A 22,673-nucleotide genomic window follows, 5' to 3' on the forward strand; every position below is an offset into this window, starting at 1 on the left:
AGTAGTAGGAAAACAGGCACAGAGTCAAACTGCAACAGACAAGTGTTTCCACTACATTACCTCATCTTAATATATCAAACACCAGCACATATAGGCAGTACATCATTTTCAATACCAAAACACCGACTTCCCAAAGTAAAAAAAGCCATTTGCCCATCATTGAACTTAAACAACAAGAAACCAGAACCATAAAAGATTAATTCTATTTCAATACATTCTATTAGATTCCATTTTCAAAAACCCCAGGAAGTTAATTTCACATGAAACCTTCTGCTTCCCACAGAAATACATTACAAATAGAATATACAGGAAAAAACACTTTTACTAAATGACAATTGTTTTCAAATATGTTGGGGTTTCTGTCATGTCTCCTTTTGCTGGTTTATGGCCTTCATAAACAACAAAATGCATCTGAATTTCTTCATTTACATCTCAGAGAGGCATGTTTTGTAACACTATTCTGCTTTGTAATTTCACTTTGGTTTAATACAATACAAGAGACACACATAGTCCAGACTTTATCTCCAAGGTCTGTTCTCATGCCTTAAATGCACTACCTGACAACACTGACATCCGAAAACCAACTAATCAGTGTCAGACACATCTATCAACCAGCACAAAAGTTTTGTATTTTCTATACTAACACAGTGATTTGTTATAAAACTTTGCTTAAAATCTCTTCTTGTCTGCAACAATTGTAAAGAAATGTTTAATACCAAGTTACCTGCTGTGGGCAGGGGGACAGTGTGTTTCTACTCTGTAGTTCTGAGGAATACCGAGTTTAATTGACATAGAGCTGATACCAGAAAATGGGTAGCATATTTATGCCTTGCTCTCCAAAACAAAATGTTACATTCTCTATTTGCTCTAGTAAAACACAAAAGAAATAATTTCTTCCTTTCATTGAATTTAATTTCTTTACTAATAGTTAAATTAACACGTATAAAGTAACATTTGAAAAAGTTTCCAGTTACCATGAAAAGAGAGGAACATAAAAACCCTCTTCTGACATTTAAAACATTTGCTTAAGTTCTCTTTATGCAAGTGAAGTTTTGCTACCTATGCCAAACCAAAGCCAGGTAACATTGTCTCTGAAAGACTTTTAAACTTGCTCAGAAAAAATTCACTCCTATTCAGAAATTCTCTCTGGCAAAAACATGCCAGAGACAGAACAGCAATATTTTATATGTGACAAAGATGGGGCTATTGTAAGAAGAGAACAAAACCCAACTTTGAAAACCATGACTTTCATAGTTTACATCACAAATGGAAAGCTTAATACACTCACCATATTGTAAGCAGACAATCTGGCAGAATTATTTTCTCACTCCCTTAATGTGATAACATTACACACGGCCTACACTAGACCCACCTATGCTACTGACCCACTTCCCTCCCAGCTTAGCCATTACCAAGTTCTCAATCTGTTCTTCCTTTCTTTTAAATTTGGTACTCTTAAGATTTATTTAAAGGAGTAAGTGTCAAGGCATTAAAGAAAAAGTCGCCCAACTAGGCATATCAGAAATTCAGTCTGAAACCTTTCTTTTAAACAAGTCTACAAATTTACTTCTCTCAGCTTTTAGGACGTGGCCAGACAATGTCTTCCTACAATGATGACGTTCTTGCTCAGAGCACATTTGACACTCAGTGGTCCCTTTTCCATCAGCATCTCTATCATCTCTTCTGAAAGGCAGGTTCTACAATAACAACTGTGTGTCACCATCAATTCCTCTCTGTCTCCCCAGTATTGGGAGCTCCAATTCACAAACACAAATAAAAATGGAATTGCAGCAGTCATCCTCATTTATGAAATCTTACTTGTATCCTCACCATATGTTCCTAGAAAGTATTCTGTACTGAAGAAGTTGCTGACCCACAAGCACATTTCCATCTCAAAGCATTAAGTAAATACCTAATGATAACAAACAGAAGAAAGAACAAGGCAAGGCTGACTAAAACCTCTTGGTAAATCCTGATCAAATCCCAGATGGGATCATCTGTGCATAGGTTTTACTTCCTATCAATAAGTATGTGCGTTCCTCGTGTCATTAATAAAGAACATCTGCATTTATACACACAAATGAACTTTTCCAAAGCAATACCTTTGCAAAATCTGTATGTTTTTACCATCACATCAGCCATAACCAGTAACTTGTACATAATGAAGAGAGATGAGTTTCAGCTGAACTTAAGGCATGCTAAGAGAACAGTGTCAAGAACTGTTATGTCTATAGAAGCCCAGAGCTTGAAAATAGGGCAACAACCATTCAGAAGAAGAAAGAATTCATCTCAACAAGGACAGGCACAGTCATTCCAAGAATGAGGGGTTTTCTAAAGATGCAATATTTGTATGGAATTGCTTTGCATCTTCTAGTTCCATAAAAAATACTTTTTACACTAAGAGACATTTTGCACACACAACCTTAAAACATCAAGAAAGCTAAAAATCTACTGTACATGGCCATGTCTGGCCCCAAATGAATGACAACCCACACTTGTGAGACCTATTGCAAAAGTCTACAAATTTGTGCCATGGCCAGAGCAAATAAACATCCTGACACTGTTACTTTTCTAAAACTCCAGTAGGATTCCATGTTGTTTTGGTAATAAGTGTCACCTTTCCTTTCAGTGATTTAAAAATTGAGACATCTGAGATTCTCCAGGGGTTAACACATTAAAAAAGTTTTAATGGCTTTATGACATTTACAAAGTTTAAAGCTAAATATTTTGAGAAGGATTAGCAATTATCATCTGCAGAAGAAGGGAAGAAAGGTTTGTTTCGAAATACATTTACTGTTTTTATAAGCTGAAAAAGTAAATAACGAAAAAGTGTTACATAAGTTACTGCACTACAAGTGCAATCTTGATCAAAAATAAGATTCAAGATAGTGTTAGCTAAGTTGCAGTCAGGAGCGGGGAGAAGGGAAAGAGAAGGGTGTGGAAATGGTTGAAAAAGACGTAAGACAGTAAAATATCAGTTTGATTGATCTACTTAGAGCAGTGTGAAAAAAGCACTTCACAAAAACCATTTAATATATTTACAAGAAATAATTATTTGGAATTCTAGATAGCCTTAGACTTTACCCATATTTTGATTGGAAATCTGTAGAAATGATTGCATATATGAAATGCCCTAAAAAAGAGAAATAACCAAAATCAGAAGAATTGAAGTGAAACTAAGGAAATATCAGAATCAATTCAACCAACACTCTGAAAAGGTACTCAAATCTATCCCAAGAGAGTTCAGTTCTTAAACAGAGAGAAGTTCTATCTCAACATGAAAAATACTGAGCTCAGTAGTGTGTAACTACCTACAACAGCAATTACAGAAGGTGCAAACCCTGAAACAAATTTAGGGCTTAAACAGAACACCAAGAATTCATTCCAACCTTTTCTGAACAGCATCAGCTGTTCTATGTAACTGCACACTGAACGGCATTACTTAAGGGTAGGCTTTAATGCAATCAATTAAAACCTTTTCTCTAACACTTGCCGGGAATAGCTTACCTAGTCAGCAGAGTAGAGCTATTAACATTTTTAAGTAACAACACTTAATCACGCTCAAGCACTAAACTTACATGGAGAAATCAACGCAGCAAACATTGTTTAAGTTTACTACATTTACTGGTGCAAACAATTGCAAGTTTCATTGAGCTTTTAAATCTACAGGTTTTGAGAATACAGAAGTCAGTAGGTAATGTAAATTACTCACAGTAAAATCTAATCTCTTTACTAAGAACTTCTTTGTTCTTTTTTTCCCCGAGAAGGGTAATTATTTCAACGGAAGTTTTAACAAACTTAAACACTCGGGTTCTTTAAATTCCCTTGTTTCATACAAGATCACATGGTTATTGATTTACTGATCCTTCACAAAGGATTATGTGTTTCAGTAAAACCTAATTAATAGAATTCCTTTAGCTTGGCAATTAAAATGATTATTACACCACCACTTATAGCCACAGACAGGACTGCAAGAGTGCTAAACTGCAGAAAAAAATAAGCATATACTATTCCAAGTACAGAATACCAAAACCTTAAAGAAACTGTCAAACAACTAATAAAAAATCCTCAACTTTAATAACAGGATAGTTGAGAGCCAAGTACAGTTTTTCAAATGACAAAAAAATCCTGCAAATTACCTGCAGAGGTAAAAAAAATCTACTTTACTAAAAATGTAATCCTATGTTGCTACCAAAGCACTGCTCTGAGAAAATCATTCATTTTGCAATCATTTACATGTACCTTTCCAGGACAGGCCAAACAAATATAGGTAATTCAATAAATGCAGACCATTGAGGTGGCAAATGAAATAACCAGCTCCAGAATATACATTTTTACATCCTTTTATTTTAAAAGAAAGTATTCCATCTACTCTAAAAACAAGGAACAAATAATTTCTGCTCACTATCATATGCAACATCACATACACGCTTTAAAAGAAACTCCTTAAATGAACACAAGAACACACTTTTCTTATCTGAAAGGGCTGTCTACCTGCAGGCCTTTTTGAAATGACTCCAAAAACGAGACAAGCAGGAGGGTGAAGGCTGTCATAAAAGGAGATAAGCTTCTATATGTTTAAACACCCACTTGCATTTTTAAATTAGATCAGCATTTGTCAGAACTGTACACTTCTATGTCTGCACACAGACCAGTACACTCATCGGGACAAGTAAGTGTATACATAACTGCTAAATAAACGATAGCTGAAGTAACAAAACACAAGCAGCTACTACACAAAATTAAAATGAAGACAAGCCAGATTTTAGCTCCAGTTTTTCACAAGCATGTCTTGATACAAATGGGAGACCTACATTTTCTCAAAATATTTTATTTTTATTCCCATAGGTATTGCTACATAAGAAATTACACCAGTACATGCCAACTTCATATAACAGTAACAGAGCACAGGCCCATTGACCTACATATGAAAAACACCTGCAGTAGCCCAGTAGAATGGGGAGAATGGTTTTCTACCTCGTCAAAATCAGGCCAAATGGCAACTTAAAAAGAACAAATCTGGGTAACAGTTTCATTTTACATTTTCCCTTCAAAAATGCCACTCAGAATATTTTCAGCCGCCCCCATCATCTTGATCCAAACCTGAGTGCCACCCCAGCTCTGCCTGCACGCTCTACAGTAGTTTAATCTGCTCCTGCAGTGCAGCGAATTACCCACCCACATGAAGATGTGGTTGATAGAAGCCACACCTCAGAGAGGCTTCGAGCAGAAACAAGGAAATCAGGCCAAACATAAAGCCATTTCTGCAGTGCTGTGTCTTCCTGTCACCTCTGAGACTGCAAACTAACTCAAAAACCCCTCTCTTCTCGTTAGCATCTTCCCTGCTCCGACCAAAGCTCCACTACCAAGCCACCCCCGGGTCCCTGGCACGAGTACAAGACAGGAGAACAAACTGCAGCTCAAGCCCAGCGCAAGCTGAAGCTGCGTCAGTAACTAATCAGGAAGATAACAGAAAGATGATTTCATAACTCAGTCTTGAGATTTTCTGTATGGGTGCAAATATTTAACTCAGCTTGCACACGCCTCAGGCAGGACTTAGGAAGTGAACATAATCACTTTTAGCAGCTCGCTGAGCAACCTACAACTAGAACCACCAGCCTGAGGTTTTGCACAGTGCTCAATTCACAGCCAGGAAAATACTTTCCCTTCTGTTAGGGGACGAGATAGACAAGAAATGTTGAAACTAAAGGAAATACTATCTCCATAACTACATACCCAGTTGGAGATACTGTAACTCACTAGAATATAAGCAACATTATCAAAGAAGGTTCTTGCAAAAATGTGCACATATGTAAACAAAATGTTGCTTCTTAATAGGAGTTACTCCAAAAACAGTACCACTCCTCATTTAGTATGCAAGAGATTTTATTAGAAGAAATCAAGAAAATTTTGCCTTGTTTATTTCAGTTTGGATCCACAAGAATGCTTAGTTACTTAGAACCACAGATTCCTGATACAATGCCTTCCACTTGCTACCTCTATTTAACATAAGATGTTTACCAACTATGGGAAAACCACCCCTCCCCTGAACGCCTTTTTTCACTCAGCCTCCCAGAGTGCCTTCATTTTCTCTTCCCTCATTAATGCAATAAATATTGCATAAATGTGTTCTAGGGGAAAGACAGCTACATTCAGTTCTGTCTGAAAAATGTTGACTTTGTTTCTCGAAGGTCAGTTAGTATTTTACCTGAAGACAAATTCAATAACCCATAAATCATACAAAATCCTTTTCATAAACTGTTGTACTCAATAGAAGAGAGAGTACAACATTTAAAACAATTTCCAGGGACAGGATTCAAATGCAGCAGAGAAACACTGAACACAGTGTATGGAGCACAACTTTTGTACTCACAATCTTACATAACCAGGCAGTTTATACCTGAAACAAACACCGAGAGTTCCTCTTTTCCTGTCAGTGCTGGGGAGCTACAAGTTCAATTGCAGAAATGACACCAAGCATAACAATCTTCTTACTTCCTACTGTGTTTTGCTGCTGACAAAGGAAAGCATGTAAACAGAAAATGCCATCTATGACAATTTGCAGAGAAATCCAAGCCTGAGCTGCGGAGAGGGAGATGAGGAAGGGAAGGGGCAGAACAGCTGACCATGGCTGATCTGCACACTGGGTCACCCACAGTGATTAAACATAGTGGAATGTTTTAGAGAACTTCTTACCAGAAAGATTGCTAATTGGTGTTAACTACATTAAGTTATTTGCTTAATAAGTAGCTATTAAAAGTTGCTAAACAGAGAAAAGCAGAGGTAATTACACCTTCCTTCTTTGAGTACTGTGTACTGTTCTGCTCATCTCTAAACAGAATAATGCCAAAGAATAAAGAGATCTTCATATGAAGAAAGCATAGGGTAGAAAACAAAGTAAAGAAAATAAACCAAATAGTGAGATTTTTTCCAATTGATAGTATTTTGAAAAGCTACTAGTTAAAAAAAAAAGAGCAAGACAAACTGCCTTATGTAGTATAATACACAGCTATGACAAGTTCCATTGATCATCACATCCAAGACATCAAACTTTTTTCCAAGTTAGATCTACATGCTGGAACATAAAGCCATGTTCATTTTAGGTAAGATAAAAATCAAGTAGTCTGGAACAGATCTTCACACTTCAGGACACAAGGCATCTAGTAAACATTTTTTATTAGGAAGACTCAGTTGCAGCACATCAGTTTAATGTATGTGCTTGACTTCTTGCAAGACCCTTTCTCAAGCCCCAGGGAGAGGTTATTTCAAGATATTAGATAAGCTATTTATTTTTCTGAATTTGTAAGGTAATGATTAGGTTCTTGAACAAGGTTTTAACCAGTTATTCCGGACCAGCAAGCGGGGAGAAGCACACAATCATATGCCTAAAAGCCTGTTTGTGAATAGCATCAATTACTGTCTGAAAGAGCCACCTTTGGAAAAAAATATAATTCCATAAAGAGTTTCCATGGATTTCTGTATTACACCATCATGGATAATACACATGGCTTTTCACTTAAAGAAGGAGACACCACTGTTTTAGTCAAAGGTGATCCCACAGGACTTGAACCCTCTCTCCTATCAAGAAATTAAATGTTAGCAATATGATTTTGAATAACAGTGACATGTTTTGGGTTATGGGAGAGTGGCCACCCTGGAGACATGCAAGTTTGCTCTTTTATGAAAGCATAAGAATATTGCCCAAGACCACTTTGTCCTGAATACCATCTTTTGATAGTCTGTGAAGATCTACAATCGCATCCAAAATTTGAGTCCATTAATAGTTTCTAAAAAACAAGGGAACAGATGGATATACTTCATGCATGCAATCCTTCCTCTGTCTGTTATTCAAGTCTTTGGAAGTAAATATATAGTCATAAGTCAGGCTAAATTATGCAGAGAAAAGTGAAAAAAGCCTTTAGGGTTTCTTGCCGCATATTTTCAGTACTAGTAATTTTTGGACAATCCGTTTCGTGCATATGTAACACAAATTCTGCTAAACAAAGTTTTTTTTAAAAAAGTAAACCTATCCTAAAAACAAAGGTGCTTTGTCAGTGAATTAGCTAAGAACTTCCAGTCACATAACAGAAGAATGCAAGAATATGACATGAGTGGAATAAAGAATACACAATGTAACCTGCCAGGCAGCCTCAGAGTGGAAAATTTCAGAATGACCACATTTCTCATATAAAAATAAACCACATAATTAAAGATGTTTCTTAATTTAGCATTTCTGTTTTGCTTTATAATTGTTTCTTACCCAGTTATAAAACTTATGCAGCTAAAAAATATTATTTAATTTGAAGAGACACATCAAAAGAATGAGAGAAAGGAATAACCCAAAGCAACATTTCACAGCTTCCTGACTTATTTACTGCTGGAAACTGTGTATGCAACCCTTTAAACCCCACACAGAACATCTCTGTCACCACTGCTAACCTGCTATGCCTTTAGGATAGCATGCCATTAATGCCAAAGGCTCTCACCTAAACAAATGAAGCCTTTAACAATAGGCTGTTCATGCTGCACAATCTTTGCTAAACTCCCTTTAGAGACCTTTTCCTGACACATCCCTTATTCCACTGGCAACTTTTACTAAGTTTCTCTATCCATGCTCTGTCAGTACCATCTTCTGTTGAACACTCATAATGCCAGATTGGCAACCTCTCCTTAGTTACTCTCTTCTACAATCTGGTTGGGCAACAGTGGCAGGCACTTGGGACATCACATATTGGACCAAGCAGGTGCATAGTCAGAATGGAAGACTTAACTTTGACATGCTTTTTGCTGAAAGTTGACTATGCTACTTTTAATTATGGAATATTTAACATTCATGGCTATTCAGTTATTTACTGGCATTACTACCCGTAAGCAAGGTCCCAGTTCAGAGGAGATTTTAACACTGTCACACAACATACAAAGGTCCTTTTGCATATATTGTGTTAGGCTGAACACAAAAAAATTACTTCCACCATTAAGTGTTGGGTCAATCACCAACTCTGACTGCAATGACAGAGGCATTCATTAATTGGGCAGAAATCACAAAAAGTCAAAATAAATTCAAACGGTAATAAGGTCTCAACTAACCTAAATGGCTTTTCATCATATTTATTAAGAACAAGCTTCAGATTTCTCAAATACTCACCCTCACAACATTTATCTCCTATCTGAACTGAACCACCTTATAAACAACATAAAAGCAAGAGCTGCACAGTAATTTACTCCTGGATTTTTTTTAACACATCACTTAGCAAGTTCCATTGGACATTTAACTGAGAAAGTAAATAACAGGTGTGACCAAATGTGAAGGTAATGTTGAACAGGCATCCAATGCCAGAGTTTTGCCCAAGGAAGATAAAAAGACATTCAAGTTAAAAAATTACATGACAGAATAAGTCATTCTAGACTAGAAAAATTGGTGCTTCTAAACGTATTATTTAGTTATTTAAAAATTTGCATATAAAGAGCTACCCTGAAGATTTCTAGAAGCCTTAATTACAGGAAGCAAATTCAGCTCTGCTCAGAATTACAGTACAGAACTTCAGCATAAATGCTCATTCATTACAACTTGCATTAGTCAGAGATAACAGGTAAGAGTTCTCTGCAGATTACAATGTTAGTTCAAAAAATGAACAGGCACTTGGGAGAATCCTATCAGATTTTACAACCAATTTCTAAAAGATCTTCAAATGCAGAACAACTGTAGCCTCCAAACAAGCTGCAGACTCTGTGTCACCAAAAATTCTTCTAGATTCTGGGTTTTCTCTGTCTTTGATATCTTTAAAAGTCTGTACCATCAGAAAAAAAAACAGACACTGCCCACAACTCTCATCTTTCCCACTGCAACACCACCAAGAGCAACTCCAGGGCTGCAGTAGCTTCAAAAGCAGAGTAGGCAGCCCAGCATCCTGCTTGTGACTAAACCAATCCCAGCTGCGTGATACTGAACAATTGTGGGCGAGGATATCACTATTTCTAATTTAGCACAACATTCTGCTATGAAGTACAACGTGTTACTTGAAGTTCCCTGATGCAATTAATGCAGAGGTGGAATTGTTCTTTCCTTTTTTCCACAGCCTCAGTCTTATCGACAGATCCAAAATATTTCTGTTAGAGAGTTTTCAGAACCACATTAGCTGATGGCAGACTACTCTTTATTTGCGATATTCCTTATGAACACAGGTGGAAAGGTCTAAAACCAGCTGTGCATCTTACAGCCACACAAAAAAAAATTTCTATCAAAGCAGGGAAATTCTTCCTGGAACCTACACAGCATTTTCAGTTATGTACTACTGCACCCAGCATTTTACAAGACCCACACAACTCCTGCATCAGAAGTTTAGCCATAGAGAAATGTCATATTTAGCTTTTCAGTATTTCTTTTCTATTCTTAAATTGGAGCAAAAATAAGTGGTAAATCAAACGAGTTGAGAAGACCTGTTAAGGAGGGTTAAGTGGTACACAATCAGAACACACAAAACAGGCACAGCATTTGTCGAGGTGAGAGGCAAGGCAAATGCAACAGATAAGACATTTAAAAACATTTTACCATATATATTATGAAACACTACATCCTAAAAAATTTCCTTATACTGCAATCCAACCATTCAGATAAATTCAGTAAAACAGTTCAAAAGCTGAAGTGAATTCAAGCATAGATCGACTTCTCTAGTAAATAAGCCATCTAATAAGAAGTTTCAAAGCTTCTGAAAGCAATAAATTACAGCTAACAAGGCTATCAAAGATGGGGAGAAGGAGTTAACAGCACTTCTCTTTCCCTGACTAACACAGTAATTATAGCTTCCTAGGCAGTATTACTGATTGGCTGAAACCTTACCCTGCAACATTTTAAACCTAAATCACATAGAAAACAAAACTTAAGTGCACTTAGGAAGCACTGCAAACATAAATATCAAATTAATATCCAACCTGAGCAGCAATTATTTGTTCTGCAGCATTCAAAAAAACTTAAAAACATTAAAGAAGTATGGCAAAAATACCTCACACAAAAAACAATTAAACTTACATACAAACCTAAACAAGTTAGAGGCTCCTTATTAAAGGTTCAAACACAGGAAGGCGGTGTTGGGAGAACCTCCTCAAAGAATTTTTCTCGCCATACCAACACAAAAGGTTTAAGCTTGGAGTCCCAGGAGTGAGGACAAAAGATAGCTGATGACATATAAATTCAAGCCTAATGGTTGGGTGTGGTAAGAAAACAGAACCGCAGCACCTGGGGATGGGGAGAGGTTTTTTCTTTCTTTGTTCCCTGTGTGCTGCTTTGACTTTTTGGGGGTTTTTCTTTGGGCAGCTGCAGAAAAAAGAGCCACGGCTTGCTGGTGAGCTCTTTTTCTGGCTCTGCTCTTTGCTTTTCCCCCTCCATCTCTGGGCACCCTGAGCTCGAGAGAGAGAGAAGAGAAGAGAGACACAGCTGCTTCAGGACACTGCAGACCTTTTTTTTTCCCCTCTTCCTGGGGATCAAGTTGGACTGCAAGGAGATTCCCGGGAACTATCACCATTTCCTCCACTCCCAGCTTTATTCCTTCTTCGTTTGGGACAATGGACAAAGAGAGACAGAGAGAGTTCATTGAGTGCTCCCCGCTTGTCTCTGCCTCGCTGGGAAAAAGACTGAAAATTCATCTTGCAGCCAGCCGAGGTGGGACACTGACACTGTCCATAAATATAACTGCTCCAGGAGGAATCCACCGTTTGGGGGGTTGTTCTCTTTGGGTTTTTTTCCTTACCTTTGGTGCTGGAGGAGTAGTTTGCCCTAGCCTATATACAGTTATATGTATATCCACATATATATGTATATATATAGTAGTTAAGAACAGTTATCCTTCTTATATCCATTTTCTAATTAAAGTCCCTTTTCTTAAATTTAATAGAGTGATGTGATTATTGGGGAGGAATTCTCTCCTCTGCTTTTTTGTAAACAATTTAGTTTTTCCCTCAAACTAAGACACTCCTTAAAAGGCATATGGCACTGCTTGTAGAACACTTCTCGTATAAAGCCAGGAGAGCAATACTTTTTCCCTGTATCTGAACTAGGGGTCCTTTTCACACCCAGCAGAAACCAAACCGACACAGTGAGCAGACTTAGTGATGAGATCCCCATGTCCACATAGGACTTCCTATCTTATGACAAAACAAGTTTACTCTGCTATAGAAGAAGCCCAGATGCTGATGCCTCAAGAGACGCAAAATGAATCCCATCTTTAAAGCTTCTGATCAAGTAAACCCTGGGTACACGCTTCAACACCACTGGGTCCTACAACTCAACAAGGTTAAACAACAAATTAAAGGAATATGAATAGATGAAGCAGGAAACTGCATAGTAACAGTGATCAGAGAGCGCTTTTGTGACCACTTCTTGAAGTTTGCATGGTCTGAAACACCAGCTCCCAAATGATGCTGCATGAGAATAAGTCCAGTATAACAACAATAACCTTGGCATGAGCAACAGCCATTAAGAAAAGCCAAGGAGAAGGAAGGAATTATCCACTGTGGGCAGTAACAGCTGCTGCTGGGCTGGCTGCTTTACTCCACTCTGTGCTCTGTATCCCACCAGTAACCACCACAAATGCTTCACCCAGCACTGAAGCCAACAGCAAAGCTTTCTGCCTGCCCTCACAAATGCAAATCATTATTTCCCTATTTCCTCTGAAAGGAACAACAACCGGATAAGAGCTGGAGGATGCATGAAAGCCATCCTTTGGATGAGGACACGTTAACAAATATAAAATATAATTCTCAGAAGTATTTAATCCATATTCAAATATCCAGGTATATCCATTGTCTTTAAAATCTTACAGGTTAAGAATTAAATAATTTAAGTTCCTTTCATTACAATTAAACTTCATAGCCATTTTAAATGCTAAACAGAAAATTACACTCAGTAAAATCAAGGGATTTTTTCTATTTAACAAACCAACTCGAACTTGCACTTTGAAGTATTCTCTATTTAACAGCAGTTCAAGATAGGCCAAAGGGGTAGTAAGTTTCAAAATATTTTTAAGTGAGAAATCTCAGACCATCATGTGAGGCTATTTCATAATACAGATGAACATGTCACAGTCAATAGCTCATGATTCATGCAAGTATTACGGGCTCCTTGCAGCTCTTGGACAAGATGCACAGGACAAGTACAGTGCTTACCTTGCCCTAACACTTAAAACTGCAATACTTTGTGAGCTTCATTACTGGTGTTGGCACCTCTACTTGACACAGTACGAACATCGTAATTCACCCTTTACTACATCTCTAACTTACACTTACTTCACATATCAACACTAAGAAAATACTCAGGAACTGGGTATCCAACAGCCCTGGGGTTAAGTGAAATACTTTAGAGAAATGCTTTATATGCTTCAGCTCCCTACAATACAGAATGCTCTGCAGTCAGATTCTCTTTCACTACCTAGCCAAACAAAATGAGCTCTTTAAAATATGCAAGCAGTTGTACAAAAGGCAGCCTCTGTGTTGACCCCAGGACGTAAGTTGTTGTTTTCCACAGAACTTTACAGTTGATGTTTCCAATTCTCATCTGTGTACAGAAAGTGCCCCAAAATTTTATATTTAAGTCAGTCTTCTTCAAAATTCTGAACGCAAAACTTGCCAAGCAAAATATAATTACAGCTCTGTCTTGATAGTGAATTAAATGCTCCTTTCCAGCTGCTATCTCTTACTGTATTTCCAATAAACATACATGAATAAAGCTTGTCTTTTATGATCATTAAAAATACAGCACAGACCTGAAAAGGCAAACTCAATTTTCACTCCTTCAAACCCCATCCTTCTCTCAATTTTCATGTGCAGCATGTCCTTGTTACCAGCAGTGTTTCACTTCCACTTTCGTTTCAATTGTGTACACCACAAAAACTTTGAACAAGGCAAACTACACACATCTGCTAAACATGTCTGCAGTCACTTTCCAGAGCAGAACCAGGGGGAAGACCAGATAGTTTCACTTCAAGTACTGACATTCCAAGAAGCCTTACAAATCTCATTTTGTTTGTTTGGGGTTTTTTTTGCAGCAGTAAGGGTGGGTATAAAAGGTACAAGAGGCCGCAAAGTCTGAAAAGGTTGGTAATTTTCCCTCAATGTCCTGCAAATAAGAGTGGCCTGGTAGGAACTACAGAGTGAAAACTCATTTTCCAAAGCGTATTGGATGAATGATCTTAAAAAATGGATTGATCAACTTTCAAAATTGTCACACTACTACCTAAAACACTACAGCTGCCTAAAACCTCCACTGCACTCACAGTCAGATCGGAAGATGGAAAACCAGAGACTGGTTCTCTCATCACAGATAGCAAGGCATGATCTCTAGTCTTTAAACAAGTATTCTGACAATTACAGTGCTCTGAAAACTCAGTAGATTCAGTTGGTATGCTTAGTCCTCTGCCTAAAGTCTTCTCAAACACTTCACAAACCCCAAAAATACAGTATCAAAACAACGACTAGAACTAAAGAAGCACTTACTAAAATATTTGTATTATATCACAAAACAAATTTCAGTTCAAATGAATAATCAACTATTACATTTATATTTAAAGAATAAAAGCTGTAATTCGGGTAACAAGACAATGGCTGTCTTGTTCTTTGGCTTCTAGAAGAATGTTAATCTGCTGCTGACCACCTTTTGGGCACAGAAAACTGTGATAAAAAAATCAAAACCAAAAAAGTCATTGTAATTTTGCTAACTCCTGGAAGGAAAGAAATTCCAGACTCAGGATACAAATCAGCAGAAGAAATACAGTTCAATAAAATCAATTTTAAAAGTGAGTCAGTGCCAGCAAAAATTTTGTCAGTCCTCAAACTGAAAACAACCACCTCCCAAAAAATACCAACATAAATTATGATGCACTTACTACAACTTTACAACATTCTTCTTTAAGCATTTTACCCTTTTTCTTTCTACTTTAGCAGTCAATTTAAACATTTGCACAAAAACCAAAATGAAGTGCCAATGGAAAGAGCAAGTGTTCTGTCAAACTGTCCTGTCTCCAGCAGCATAACCAAACCATACCTTGCAGCAAAAACAAATGAATTGGCCACACTGACTCAAAGGTGTCCATCTAGTTCAACCTTGTAGAGGACCAGTTAGCAGTAAATGATGCAGTACAAAGGGTGACAGCAAGTACAATCTTTCTTCAACACAACACATTTTTCTTTTGCAAGACAGTCTGCTGTAATGAGTTTTCTAGCTCAATTCTACCCCTTCATGCAGGTGGGTTCTGCCCCTTTGCCCTGGAAATCAGGAAGCAGGGCAGGAATATATCTATTTTTAAATATTCTCCTTATTTGCAACTAATGCCTCCACATCTCACAGCATGAAAATAATCACCAGTCTTCCTATAGTTGCCTCCTTTATAATATTCACAATTTCAAAGAGGTCTACCACCTCCTGGCTATCACCTCCTAAGACCCAAAACTCATCTGGCTGCCACAGAGCTTTTCCATCCCTTCCTCCACCTCCTTGGCCTTCCTTATTTCCAGTCCAGTGTTCATTCAACCTTTGCTTAGCTAATTTCAGCATATTATTCCAGCAAAAACTGAACACAAAAACCAAACTGAAATCTCTCAGCATGAGGACAAGGACAGGTTCAAGGACTAAACCACAGCTGCCAACATATAATGGCTTTAGCTTTCGAAGAACTACAGCCACAGGGCGGGTCTTTTAACACCAAGAAATCCCACTTTCTTTTCTTACACAAAAACATATATATAGAAGCACTGACTGGCAAGCTTTACCCAAACACTTTCATTTTTATATATCCTTTTGAGTGACAATGATTAGTATTTTATTTCCCTGTCTTCATAATTTGTAGTATTTCTTCCTGATCAACAACTAGGCTTTTTCCAAAGAACAATCCACTATTTACTCTCAAAAATAACAGCTAATCAGAGATCCAAGTAATCAGTTAAATCCAGTTCAAGTACACACTTAATGGTTTGAAAGTACTGATTAAAGTAAGCTCCTCCTTCTTTTCCTCTCCCTGCTCCACTGCTCTGCACTTTAACACTCCTGTCTCATCACCCTGCCACAGTCACACTCGACCATAAGACCTCTGCAAGCAACAGCAATTTACCTTGAGTCTCACTTCATCATCCTTCTACACACCAAACTTCCACTCCCTTCAAATGCTCCGTTTGTAACCATGTAATTCAGTGAAGATGCAACCTTTTTCTTTCCATTAAGACAACGCTGTACCTGTGATTGCTCAGCACTTTTTCATAAGGAGACAGCTTTCTGTGACACTGATCACAGCACAGGTTGCACACAGAGCTTACATTTTGTTGGAATAAGGAAGACTTACCACTCCTCAACATCAAGAGAAATTAGAGGCTTGACAATTGTTCACAGGATACTATAAACAGACATGAGGCAACATAAAACAAGCTTCCTGGTGCTTCTGAGACAAAAGAGAAACACATCACAGGTCCATAGTTTCTTAGGATGTTTACTTAATAAAGGAAACAAACCAGTTTTACTTGGATTCTTTTATAACAGTGTTTAAAAGTAGTCAATTGGATGCATTTAGATTTCAGATAGGGGTTTTTTTCTTTCAAACATCTACAGCTAAATCAGAATGGGACATGTCCTTATTATCCTGTATTAATAAAATAATATTTCTTCAGTTTTACTTTAGAGAGTAAATAGTTACGCCAGACAAGCAATTTTAGTTTTGAAACATGAATTCTAGTACAATAAATCAACAGGTAAAAAAAACAAATTAATTCCTGAAACAAAGATTTCATTCTAAAACGTGGATTTTTCTATAAGCTTACTATCTACTAAGTTACTGTCATCTACAATAACTAATCTCTTTAAGAAGTCCTACTGCTGATCTAACAGTCTCCTTCTGCAAATATACTGGATAGCTGAAGTATTTCCTTATCAATTTTGAATGGCATTTTCCAGTTTCACAGCTGGTATGACCGGTGTAAAATGTTGCCTTTTTTTTTTGAGTACCCAAGTCTCCCTTACCCACCTGAGTCGCTATTTACTTGCCATGTGTCTGCTACTTAGTTCCACTAAAAGGGTTAATAACACCTTCCTCTACCACTGTTGCCTTCTCACAGATGCTGTGAAGTGTGCACTGAACTGAAGCAAAGACCTAATCATGATGGAAAAAAAAATTAACAAAAAATCAGTAACAACTTTCATCTCAATCAATTCCCGCAAAGTGGTCCAGCTCTAGACAAGGTTAAGTGAGCAGCTGGAACACACAAGGCAGGCAGGGAGGGAGAGAAAGCGACTGGCACAAAGGAAGAGCACCCCTGAGAAACAGCCCACTCCAAGGTCAGGTTAGACCAGTAAGAAAGCGACATCTCTAAAGCTGCAGAGCGACAGGTCTGGCACCGCTGCCTGCACAGGAAGGGCAATTGTCGGAAGTGAAGTTTCACAAGACTAAAACTAAAATGACACTTTACTTAAACTGCAGTCTGAGAATGAAATGCCAGTGAATAAATACATAATAGAGGTTTGCCCTTTGAAGTCAACAGAATCCATTTTATTGGCTCTTATCGGGACTTTAGACTGACATGTTACTGTGCTGTTTCCAAAGTAACTACAATGCCTTCTATAGCACTGATAACTTCAGTCAATACATTTAAGGAACATGAACCAGGTACGAACAAGAAACCGAGGCAGCTGTGTTCCAAAAAAGTACTGACAAATTCAGGTTTTTGAAATAAAAATTAAAAATATACTCTGGAGAAGATCGAACTGTCTTCATGCATTTCATTTGCAACTAAAAACCACAAGCAGGAAAAGATGTATTTTCCCTTCCTGACACATGACGACATAAATTTTGGAACTATATGATATTATATAGTCTAATTTTCATATTTAGCAAAACAGTAAACAATAATTAGCAGTAAAAAAAAGTCTTTTCATTTTCCCTTCAAAATAATTTATAATACTTCAGGCAATGAAAATAATGAAAGCAAACGATATTTGTCACATAGGCATATAATGCTTCAGCAAGTTACCTTGCAACCTTCTATATATAGCAATAAAACTACAGTAGAAGAAAGTCTCATACTCAGAATAACTACCTTTCATATTTGCTGCAAAATCATCACAGAACACGTTATTTGGGTGTGGTTTTTATTTGTTAATAGTATAATATTTCTTGTTTGATATTTTTCAAATAGGAATACTGTACAGTATGTCAGAATGAGGAAAAACTAATCAAACCTGTCATTTCCAGACTACTAGAGAGAAACAGCATAAGACATCCTCTTTATTTGCTTTAGAACTAGGCATACAAACAGAAGATTCATCTGCTTACTGCACCTAGTGAGGGGAGGAGAGACAGACATTTCAAGCCTGTGGTTGGAGAAGAAGTTAAGCAGATTGACCAAAGTTAATAGACAAAGTTGATAATTTCCTAACAAAGCTCAATGAACATATTTCTACATGTAAGCAGAATAAATCTCAAAAAAGATCACTTACTGAGCTATTCACTCATTGATCAAATGCTACACACGGGGAAAAAAAAACCAAACAAAACAAACAAGAAACATTCAGGGAAGTCAAGAGGAGTTATTTACTATTGTTGTGTGAGAAATTCCTTTCTAAATAACATATTTAACTTGCAGAAAACTCTGAATTTTAAGTAATTCAGTTCACAGAGACACTGGACAGAACTGAGAAAAACATTTCCTTTATTAGTGTAACATTACTACATATGCTGAATAATTACATACAATAAATACACTCCTTACTTTATTCTAAGCCACAAGGCAAGAAAGAGCATTTATACCACACCTTCATGTATGGCAAGTTTCCCTTTTCAAGTACACAGAGCCTAGAAAACCAAATGTCTTCACCAACTTTTTATTCAACAAAACCTTGCTTAAATTAATACTTCACCACAAGATTTGTTTGCTTTTAAACACAGCTTCAAATATGTTCAGATAAACTTCTGTTTATTGCCCATCGCAGTTTTATTAGCTGTGAACATGACAATTTCACAAATTAACAATAACCACAGAAATACGGAACACACAAAAACATCAGGTATTCAAATTTAAACTGGAGACAGTACCAGAGGGCTGGGCTGCTGACAGCTTTTAACTGCTTCATGATGCAGAAGAAAAGTCAGAAAACAAAGTGTTGCCTAGAAGAAAAGGATCAAGGCTATCTTTGTATTCCTATAAATTCTGAGCTACTGCAAAAGTTAAAGCTTCACACAATCCAAGTAGCCCCAACAACCATTCCAATTCACACAAGCTTCCATGGTGCTGCTTGTGGTTTACAATACGAGCTGCAGTAAGACAGTTCCCTTCCTACCTCACCATCCAGGAATCACTGGAGAAGCAAGATTCACCTCCAGTAGCATAACCCCATCTGCACAGACAGGATATTTTCTCCAGATATACTTCAAATTCTTTGCAAGGGACCACAGGAATGAGATTTAAAAGGTCACTGGTTCTTACCTGTTAATTCAAATTCTGTTGAATCAAATGAGTCAACAGCTCTGAATGCTGTGAGCTCAAATTCTTAGCTGTTCTGACAAGCACATTATCTTCAATTTTCAAGACAGTTTTTAGTTAAAACTCTAGAGTACTTCTCATTATACAGATTTTAAGATGTCTGTACCACGACTCTGAAAAACACCATGGTTTTTGGATTTGAAGGAAAATAAGCAAGATCTAGAAGAAAGGGGCAAGGGAAAGAAAGTTATAAATAAAACTCTCTTCAGTTAAGTTCTAAGTGCTCAGAGAAATCAAGTAAACAAAAGCAAATTTTCTACTACTCAGACAATCGACACATTCTGTTTATGCTGATTCTAAGTTTTAACAACACATTATCATTTTATTCATCCCTTCCCTTTCAGATATGCAAAGACAGTCTCCATAGTAACAGGTGAGATTAGTAGTAACCACACGCAGAACAGCACTAACTTATGTAAGAACTTGAAATTCACCTTGGTTTCTAAAATGTGTATATGCTTATTTTATGACAACAAACGTAGGGGTTATTTATGTTTTACACACACCCTATTACGGTCAAAATAAACATCTCAAGTTCCTGTATTTTAAAAAGCCAGTTACATAGATAGAATGTAACAGAGAAATACCAGTGATGTCTTCTCATACATCAGGCTTTCTGCAGTAAATTACTCAACATTTACATAAAATAACATACTTTTGACTTCTGAGGAGTCTTTCACACTGCCTTAAAAACTAAAAAAAAAAAACCAAAACCAACACTCCTAATGTTCTTAGCTTTCCCACATCACAACTCTCTACTATATGTCCCTCTCTTTCAATGCTGATTGAGAACAGATGCAAAAAAAAAAAAAAGACATACAAGTTAGAGTAGATAAGTTAAAAATCAGTTAAAAGGATATCAAAGTATTTACTTCATACAAACATAAAAAACCCCTGTATTTTTAGGTGTTTTTCATAGTGATACTATCATCATGGGAAATCTTATCATTAAGATCAACTGCTCCTGTCACTGGGTACAGTCCTCCTTTGACAAGCCTGTGGCAGCCAATCTAGTCATGATAGATCAGTACCCTGGAGTTAGGTAGAAGAGGATGAGTCATGCCCAAGTTGTTTTCTGAGATGGTCCTCAGAAAGGCAAAGCTGTCTTCAGGAAGCTTATAGATGAAAGGGCAACACAAAACCTGCTGATGGACGGATGACACAGAGCCCAAACATTTCAGGGAGAGATACAAGGGGTTTGAAGAACGGGTCTGCTACAGACTACGACTGCAAGAAAAAGAAAATACCAGCTAAATAACCTAGCTAAATCACAATAGCAAGACTGAATCTTCAGAGGAGGTGAAGCTGATGGTCAAGGAAATGTCTGTCCTCCTAAGAGAAACAGTAAAACAGGTTATGATGAGCTTAACTAGGGGCAAACAAATAGAAGTAATGGAATAAAAAACCCCAAACCTGTAGTGTTCAGTATTCATCACTAGAGAAATCTACTATCCTTAAAAAGCAGTTTACTAAGGGAGCAGCAGAAGTCTCATAGCCCACAAACTCCTCAGACCAGCGCGTGCCAAAATAATCATGCAAAAGGATCTTGCTACATGACCAAATTCACCATCCTTAGTCCACTACACATGAAGTCTCACACACAACCACCAAATTCCAAATGCATTGTTCAAGCGACAAAAGGTCACTGCAGCAGATTCACAGTCACCTTAGTGATGTGATTCTACAAACATTTCTGTTCAGACCATCACAGGAAGCAGACCATCCCAGTTCACCCCTGTTGAGCCTCACCTGCACAGTCCTCCCTCTTCTCTGCACTGGTGCTAAAGCTTGAAGAAAGTCAAGAAAGAGCCTGGGAAGAAATTACTCATTTTTTCTGTTGCCTGAGCTTCTTTTCACATTCTTGCAAGCTAAAGCAACAGACAGTGCTCATCACAACACTGGGGTAAGTCAGGTACAAAGCAGAAAGGGAGCATGAACTCCTTCCCTCCTTGTGGATCTCCCGCAGTGAGATGAGCACACCTACTCCCAGTAAGTCTCCTGTGCTAACAATATTGCTTGCATGGCCAGCTGGGACGAACACCAGAGAAAAAAGCCACACTTCAACAGCCACCCACATTAGAATGGCTTAAGCCAATTGTAAAGCTGCAGCTAAAATCATGTTTTCCAAAAACCTTTGCTTCTCAAATGCCAAAGTCTGATTAATTTGAATAGCTCAGAGTGTTAAAATGATGGCTAATTCCAGAACAGAAACTCAATTAAAAGAAAAATCTTCAAATAACTTCAAGGAAAAAGTTACATTATGCCGTTCATTGTTTCTTCAGTAAATAGAATGTAATGCTCTAGTTACAACTGGTATAGCTCAGTATTATAAGACATAATTTGAGAGCAATTTATTAGCCAAATACAGATCCAGGTTCTCCAGGTTTATTTTCATAAACATGGCATGGTGTCAGATGTTACATATTCTGCTGTCATTTAAAAACACAGTTAAAAAGGCATATATACAGAGTCAAAACAACAGTAATGATAATCTACATAAACAATTAAATAAATCCTTGAATACCCGGTGAAATATGGCAAAAACAGAATCTTAGGCTCTTCCCTAGTCCTAACATCCATCTTATATCCCTCTTCTGTCAGGTGTTTAGATTATCTTCTCCAGCTTCTGCTCTAACCTACTAAAAACTTCTAATAATGGGAAACTGATTTTAAAAATCTATGTAATTTGACTGTTACAGGTAAAAACTTTCCAGCCTACATTTAATGTACATCTCACCCACTAAAATTTACTTCCTCTTAATCTACATCTGAACCACAGGAAAAAAAAACTGAAAAAAAGTTTTAAAAAACGCCCCAGTGCTTCTGTGAACTATTTCTGACATATATACCCATCCCACCGCCTTTTCCACCACACGAAAATAATGCAATACTTTGATGAAAAAAGAAATTAAGGCATAGGTTCTGAACCTCTCAACCCATATTGCTTCTTTCCTCTGTACTTTTTGGATTGTTTAACACTCAGACTAGATACAAAAGTGCAATCAAAAAAAAAAGCCTTCTGTAACTTAAACTGATTCCACATATCTAAGGATAGCATTCACTTTTGCCATCTGCATGTTGCTCATTCAGACCAGTTTGTGACTATGAGTCCTGATTTCCTACACCTCTGCTTCTCAAACACCTCTATCTGACCATCCAACAGC

The 22,673-nt window shown here is 37.3% G+C and overlaps 1 protein-coding gene across 3 annotated transcripts in view; it reads right to left on the reverse strand.

The window, feature by feature from the left end:
* The window catches only part of STIM2 (stromal interaction molecule 2), a 64,066-nt gene that overhangs the window by 38,965 nt on the left and 2,428 nt on the right, over nucleotides 1–22,673 (reverse strand). The window contains exon 1 of one of the 3 annotated variants that reach the window (XM_071556673.1): nucleotides 21,259–21,520. The exons of the other annotated variants lie outside the window; for them this stretch is intronic. The gene's annotated coding sequence lies outside the window, so the exon portion shown is untranslated. Of the gene's footprint in view, nucleotides 1–21,258; nucleotides 21,521–22,673 lie in introns of those variants that run through there. 3 annotated transcript variants of the gene reach the window in all.

The sequence above is a fragment of the Pithys albifrons genome, chromosome 5 (assembly GCF_047495875.1).
Source record: "Pithys albifrons albifrons isolate INPA30051 chromosome 5, PitAlb_v1, whole genome shotgun sequence".
Classification (NCBI taxonomy): Eukaryota; Metazoa; Chordata; class Aves; order Passeriformes; family Thamnophilidae; genus Pithys; species Pithys albifrons.